Source organism: Diadema antillarum, unplaced genomic scaffold, assembly GCF_040938485.1.
Source record: "Diadema antillarum isolate AM-2024a unplaced genomic scaffold, OU_Dant_1.0 scf00000182, whole genome shotgun sequence".
In the NCBI taxonomy this organism is placed as follows: Eukaryota; Metazoa; Echinodermata; class Echinoidea; order Diadematoida; family Diadematidae; genus Diadema; species Diadema antillarum.
The window spans coordinates 1,272,501-1,281,105 of NW_027271071.1; positions in this window are offsets into that span (position 1 = coordinate 1,272,501).

Here is an 8,605-nt window from a genome sequence, read left to right on the forward strand (position 1 = left end):
TAATTCATTACTTCGCTTTCGTGATTTGTATAGGCCTTCTTCATTGGTGCCCCCTTTTTCCACGTTGGTGTGCCACAAAACGCTCGTGCATGCGAATATGGTTATGTATCCCGGTTGTCATATACATTCGTTTAATTTCGTCTCGAATTCACTAATTTCGGTGTAGATTGTCTCTGCGCTACTTAAATCTTCATACTCTGTAGAAAGCTTCTTTGATTGCTATGTATGTTTGATGTATATATTGCTAATAGGAGAGAATAACTTTGAGATTTTCAAAGATACACTCCACCAAAAGCAATGTATTGCATTGTACAGAAATATAAGTAATATCTTTGCAAAGAGTAAATGAAATCGATAGAAGAAACGAGTACTATAGTCTCTTTCTGCTATACGTTGTTGGTGTGTCTAGTTCAGCAATGTTGAGTAATTTTGATTCTGATCGAAAGTGCATTAAACTTTTCACAATTCAGGTTATCATGACCTATAATCGAAATCAGGAATGTGGTAACCCGCAGGTTTTTGTTTTGCTTTGTTTATTATGATTATTATTGTTCAGACGGGTAATTTGATATCTGTTTTATAACAATAGGAACTTTTTTCAAAATAAAGTTGATCCCGATTGACTCCAGTTTCATACACTAAACAATCTTTGATTGAAGAAAGTTATTCTGACACGGTTTGTTTAGTATCACAAGTGCAACATAAAAGCATGCACTGCAAAATAGTCACAGAGTGTATATATACTTTGTACTGTGCATAGTCACAGAGTGTGTATGCTATGCAGTCATTTTCACATTCCGCTTGTGCTTGCCAGACTTGAGATTTGGGTGCATGAACTGTCCCTTATCATCATGTTATTGATGATACAGTAGACTCCCGTTATAACGAAATCCTCGGGACCGGCCGTTTTCTTTCGCTATTTCGAAATTTCGTTATAACCGAACAAATAAACAATAAAAATACATCGAGTGGATAATGTTACGGCCTTAAGTTTTAATTCGTCGTAACCTGAATCTCGTTATAACCGTGTTCGTTATAACGGGAGTGCACTGTAATCATGATCGGATTGCTTCGTCGACGTTGTTGTTGTTGTTTTTTCAAGCTTCTTTGAACTTGATTCATGAGCTGTCACAAGTCTCATCCTGTGGGAACCAATGAAGAGCTGTGGCCTCCACGTGACTAGACTATATACATGTGCTAATATTCCTATGACTGTATCCATGAATATCTCGAATGCTACAATGCCCCTAACGTAACACAGGATAAATACTAATGTCTACTTCTCATGTTGTATATCAAGACGTTATCAGTTGTTTTTCGGACGTAAATCAGGACAGAGAATATCTTTCTGATGTTATGTAATAGGGATCTAAAAATGCCCCATCGTTGTTCGTTTTGTGCATGAGTGTTTGTTTGTTTGTCTTTGGTGGTGTTTTTTTTCAACTGTTTCGCCATATTTTTGTGCGAGCGTTTGTTGGACTAGACATTCAATGTGACAAGACCAAGAGATGACATCTTCCTGTGTAAAATTTCACTCCAGCTATAGAATAATGTCATAGAATTTTCTGAGAAAGTCATTCTCCTGAAGTGGAAATGCTAATTCGTCTAAATTTACAGACGCTATGTTTATAGAGTCACGCTATACATGTCATGTTCATGTTTTCGCGTAGCGGCATGCAACCCATTTCTTAGATAATCCCCAGGGGCATTCCACTGTCACCTGTATTCGTTCGTCGATGGAGAAGTCTTTCGCAGGAGGCAAAATATTGTTATCATACAATCAACATATCTCAAGCCTCCACATAATTCTGGCTCGTCTAAAGTGTAGCACTTTTGGCACGGGATGAAAACTCAATGGGCACAGAAATGAATGCAGAAAGACCCAGTGATTAGTACAGCACACATCGGTGAAGTTCGAGAAAATGAGTACACGGATTAAACCGGAACGTTAAGCAATCATTATTGCTGCTTATTATGATCCGATTGTCCGTTTTACATAAAACTTCACTGATGTGTTCTATTCACTTTTCTGCGTTCCAAAAATCCATTTGATGATATACATTAAATTTCCCTTTATGGCGACAGATGTGCAGGATCACGTCCAAGACTAGTCTATTTCCTGATAGAAATGGCATGACCGATTCAGTAAGACATTTCTCATCACGAAACGAGAGAGAGAGAGAAAAAAAGTGAGGGGGTGTCGGAGCGGATTTGCCTTTCTCATCCTCGTTTCTATGCCCATTGCGAAAATGAATGTGACCGAGAGCATATACATGAAAACAAAACAGAATCAGTACTGCCGATGATGCATCTGGTGACGAACACGAATGCAACATGAATCATGCCTTCTGTTTTTGGCCATGACCTTGTTTGTCGTTGCCATGAAAGTCTTTCCTCAGGAAAAGCTGAGAGGTACACCTGACGGTCACCTAAATCATTATATTACACACTTCCCTAAAGCTGATGAGGGGGTATAGTTTACTCATTTTCGGCCGCGACGGGAGGGAAATATGAACCGCTGGTCGTTGCTGGTAAGGCAAAGAGTCTATAGCAGTTCTCGGAATATCTAAAACGGTATTGTTTTGCTTTACTAGAAACATTTTTTTTTCTATCTTTCCTCTAAATTTGGCTGGGGAAATAGTAGGAGGGAAATCTTAAGATCATTAGTAAATGCCCACAGAGCCGAGGAGAGAGATGGAATTTGTTTGTCCGGCGGTTATGTCTGCTCAAGATCTCCCAAGTAGAGGTGAGACGGAATAAGGGCAGATCAAGATGCTACAAACATTATATGATGCAGGAAGGATGCCGGGGAATGATGTTACTTTAGGAATGATGTAAACAGAAGACGAACCATCAAACGAAAGGTCCTTCTGTGTGCATGTGTGACTCTGTGTGTGTGTGCGCGCGCGCGTGTGTGTGTGTGTGTGTGTGTGTCTGTGTGTGTGTGTGTGTCTGTGTGTCTGTATGTCTGTTGATATAAATTTCATTGGATTTGTATTATCTTTCAGGTGCAAGGAATTCTGTGCGACAATCATAATTTTCTGACTCGAAATTCTTAAAACTCCTGTGGACGATGATGTCAAATTTAAATGGGGAAAGAATGAGCTCTATCTTTTTTTTTCCAGGAACCTCATCATATCTTTTTTAAACATTGCATAGACGCTCGGATTAGATTAAATCAATAGAAGGATGGGTTGTTTTAATCCCTCTGTCATCATGGCAATCTCCAGATCTGGATCATGAATTCACAAAAAGACCCCCCCCCCAAAAAAAAAAAACACAAACACAAACACAAACAAACAAAACAACAACAACAACAACAACAACAACAACAACAACACCAACAACAACAACAACAAACAAACAAACAAACAAAGAAAAACACACGCACACAAACAAACAACAAACAGACAAAAACAAAAACAAACGTCTCTACAAACCCAGTGTAAATGGACGTTTGAAATAGATATTTGCCATTAAGCGCAGTCTGATATGACTGGTATGTAGTTTAACATGACGAGACGCTGAATTATGAAAGCATTCCCAGGCTCCTGTTTGCACACGCAAACCTTCGAACGTGACGTCACACACGTATAAACACAAGGGTAAAAGCGCATGCAGACGTCCACGACACACAGAACGCAATATAAATGACAACCGTTCGGGTTGCCATGCCAACAATCCACGTTTCTCCGGTTCCGGGACCTTCTAGATCAACCACGTCAGCCTACGAGAAAGTGGGTCATATCATATAGGTATGTAGGTACGTGGAAAGTTATGATTCTCATAATTCATTTGTAGATGGCAAAGGCAAAAAAAGAAAAGAAAAACAGACTCAATATAGTTGGCGTGTGGCACGCAGATGTTTACTAATAATGTATCCTTACACAAAACAGCAGTGTTATGCTACCATTTGGTACCCTTTTTCCCTATATAAGTCATAAAGAAATCATTTCTCCCTACTCTTAGCTATCAACAACGCTGCTTTGTATGACATGGTGGGATTTATTACGTCAACGTTAGACATGAATGCCTCTTATGGCATGGCGTTCTGCTCATTCTAATATAATATAATTCCTTTAATTTTGAACTGGACTATTTTGTGTTTTCCTTTTAATACTCCTGCTACAGAAACATAATTGTCAAATGCAAAGTATTCAAGCGTAGTATGAGGTACATATGGAATGGGAATATTCATATTTCATGATATCCAAAACTCTCACTGGATATGAAACAAACATTCAAACGAACAAGGAAAAGCAAAAACCTTTGATATGCTATCACTTTTTTTGTGTGTTCATTTTCATGTAGGCCTACTTTTGATATCTATGCCTTTAGAATACGCGCGAAGCACATCTTTGTAGAATAAATAAAAAAAGAATAACTTAACATTTTGGAGGCAATCTTGTTTTTCTCCCCCTTTTTTTTGGGGGGGGGGAGGGCGGGATTGATTGCTTTTATGTTTTCTTGTTTTTAGGTTTCCTGTGTGATTCATATTGGTAGCTTCTGCACAATATTGCAAAGTGCTCATCCTGGTTACAGGTGGCAGACTTGTACGTTGCTTAGATGAGTAATATCAAGCCAATTTAGACAGTGTATGACCGGAGGACCCGAATTTGGTCAATCAATCTATGATCACGGGAGGACGTGGTGCGTTGGTGTAAATCGCGTGCACTTTCGATAAAAATTTTCAGGGACGAAAATAATGTGAGATTACTCTGTCCACAGTATAGCTTTCAAATCACGCGTATACCTTGACATCATATCTATTACTTATCATTTCTTGAAAACGTTTATATTTGTTTGGTCTTATTCACATCACTGTTCCTTTTCTAGGGGGAGATCAGCTGTCGGCACTGAGACCAATAGCACTGAAACGCACACCACTCGTTTTATTTATGAAAAAATGCATCAAAAACGGAAAAAAATAAATCTTTTAATATTCATAAAAGAGAATTCAAATGTTTAAAAGAATAGCCAAGGTAAAATCTTCATAATATTAGAACTTTAGAAGTCAAGGTTGTAGTCACCGCAGAAATGTTTAAACTCAAATTAAAACGTCCTGATTAGCAGTTATCAATAGTTATTGTCTAAAAAATACAGTAGACTTGTAAATATCGCCAGAGTAGATGTTGTTTTCTTGAATTGTTTGAAGACACCAGTTTGTTTGTTTTTTCTCATGAGATGATTTACCTAAATTGAACAAAATAGCTTCCATTTTATGAGAGAATATTGATGCTAAAAAACTGTTTTAATTGTATTTTCCGACCAATCTGTTTTGAGTGTGGCTACGTCACTGGAATGTCTACTCGAATGAAATTCATCATAATCATACGAAAGGACTCAACTCTCCTAAATTTATTTCCCCTGAAAAAGAAGTCATCTCGATCCTAAACAGCAATGATAAATCAAAATAACTTGCCATCTGGCATTATATTGTGTAAAGGCAATAAGGTCAGCTCTTTCTGGCATACAGATTCCAATAAATATCATACATATACCGATATATTGAAACTTATTGCATCCATGATCTTACAGGCAGCATGCACGGTGCTCCCTTTCAGAATAAAAATTCTGATTGAGACAAAATGCCGTAACGGGGAAACGTAATTGAAATGTAGGCCTACATGCAAAGCTTGTCGCAAACAAACTAATTGTTGACTATATACGGGGTCGAGTAATACGAATTTCACAATGTACTTGATAATAAATCGAATAAAGAACAGTCGGGAAAAGCAAACAAATAAACAAACCTTGTATACTTGGACTAGACATAATATATTATATCTGCACATTAGCATTGTTTGTGTAAATATTTGATCTAGATCATGTGCATAGGTGATCGTGCCTCGTAATGAGGTCAGGGGAAATAATTATACTCATTATGGCAAATCTTTCAGCCCGGTTATATAAAGATTCTCTTGTAGATACTCTTATACCGACGCCTCACTTTTGATACACACACTTCCTCAGATATCTCTGAAACAACAATTACAGTATAATCAGGATGTTATGCATTAAGTGAGTTGTTATACTGTTTTTGTGTTGTTGCATTTCTGTGTTTAATGAGTTGTTTCATACTGTACTGCCAATGTTGTTGTTTGTGAGGTTGAGTTTGACGTGCGTGAATTCTCTTGAGTAATTACGTATACCCGCCTCATGTTATCATCATGAAAGCGCTTTGAATGATACCAATCCAATATAAAGGCAAAATAACTATCATTATCATTTGGACCGTAATGTTGACATATTTTGTATATCTGTTTTAAAAATCTAGGTCGAGTTACAGTACAGATGAAATTTCAGCTCACCCAAACAAAATCATGTTTGGAGTAAACACAGGGAATATATCATCCATCTAATATCATCAATTAGTTTCCACGTCATGCTATCCGTGAGAGGGGAAATTCTGGATTACAAGTAAATAGAGCAAACCAGAAGAGGGGGAAAAGGAGGGAGGAAGAAGGGTAAAAGAGTGAGAGGGAGAGAGAGAAGGAGAGAGAGGTAAGGCAAGAGGAAGAGAGACAGGGAGAGGAAAGGAGAGAAATAGGGAAGGCAAGTCAAGGAGGGGAAGAGACTGTAAGAGAGGAGGGAGAGAGAGAGAAGGTGGTAAGAGTAAAAGCGATAACTTCCATATCTGGCGGTCATCAATTAACAGATCCTCTTGAGATTTGTGTCAACAGGGCGTTCGCATTTAATACAGTAACCAAGAACTTGGTATTATTATTATTGGTCAGTGTCATCTACTGGTAAACGAAGAGAAACTAGACAAAACTCAAAAGCCAAACGAAAAAAAGAAAGAAAGAAAGAAAAAAGCTTCTTATTTGAGAAGGATTCAGAGTTTTGTTGGGATCATGGACAGGGGAGTTTTTATTTTTATCAATTTTTATTTGATAGGGGTGGTCAATAGGGGTGGGGGGAGTCACGTAAGCGGAATTCCGATGGAGAAATAATTCAAGGCTTCATCTTATAGTTTCTATTTTATAATGAGTCATTTGTGTTTTGTCTTACTCGAATCTGTAAGAATAATTTCTCTTTATTAAAAAAAAAATGGTATTACACGCAAACACAAACCCGCTTGATTACTGGTCTAAAGAGGTGCATTATGCATCGATGATTATTTTGTCGTAGTAAATCGCGAGTGGAAAGTATAGTGATCAGAATTTTTTCTCATGATAATTTGTATCATAATACAGTAGGCCATACTATTATCAAATTACGTTAAAACAGCATGTTTGATGATAATCCAATAACTGGTGGTTCTCTGATATGAGTAACGAAAGGATTAATTATTATCATGCAAAGACCAATTGAGGTCAAAAGGATTAAAGGCATTATTTACCATTAATATTTGTAGATAAAACAGAAACCCAGCTTTAGTGCTTCAAAATAGTTCTAAAATGTAAGTTAGGGACATAAAAAAACCAATATGATTTTATTAATCAGTATTATAATCAATGTTAAGTATAGTTAAATATACAAAAAATGAACAATAGTTATAATAGAATTATTTCTAGAATAAACCGTCTACAGTTGTGGTTTATTGAGAAAAATAGTGACATCTCCTTTTTATTTAAGGCTTTATTGTGAAACTTTTATATGGTAGGATGTTCTGTGATACATCTGACCTACATAAATGCATCTTGGAGTTATAACGCGAACATTTTTTTTTTAAATCACTGCTCCCAATGGTAAACAGTGCCTTTACTGCTTGTTGCGAAGATATTGTGACTACGCGTGAATATGTCATGACGGTGATCAAAAGCTTCTGACTCTCTCTGCCTGATTGACCCTATTTTTTTTCTCGTTTTGTATGAAGTGATCGACAGCTGTTGCAGTTATGTAACTGGAATACAACGGCGACAGGTATTTGCACGTGTAGTCTCTTTTCTTCTGTTATGATGAATTGCGTAACCAATTAATGATATGGCACATGCATGCGTTGAACGAATTAAGAAAAATAAATTAAAGAGAATAACACATTCCCTCGACGTGTCACTGACGTCTGTTGAGGGTAACATTATTCCCCCATCATTTTGAAAGGGCAAGTCAAGTGGTTTTTTTTTTTGAAAAAAAAAGAAAATATTTTTATGTTAAATTTTCTTTATATTTTCTTTATATCGTTCTACCCACGTGACATCACAAGCTACTTAGTCTTCTAATCCAGCGATGGCGGCATTGAAACTTCAAAATATTCATAACTCTTGAACGGATTGTCCAATTTTCCTCAAACTTTCACTGATGAGTTCTACTAATATTGCTGCGTTCTCTTAATCCTTATGTCCTTTTTAATGAGATAACCAAAACGAAAGTAAGACCGTCTTCTTCCAGACTCTCCTTAATGTCGTCTCTTTGTCGCAAGAGAACGCCATTGCTGTCATCCGGTAATTCTGGAGAAGACATAATTGGGAGGGGGGTGGAGAGAAGGAGAAAAGATCTATTTACCTGACGAACTGGGTATTCTTGTCCATTCGTTCATCTATTATTTTTTTAAGCGTTAGCTATATCTTGCAAAGTATTGTAGACTGTTAACTGCCGTGTTGCAGTTGTGTGTGTGTGTGTGTATGTGTGTGTGTGCGTCTATGTGTGTGTGTGTTGTTGTTGT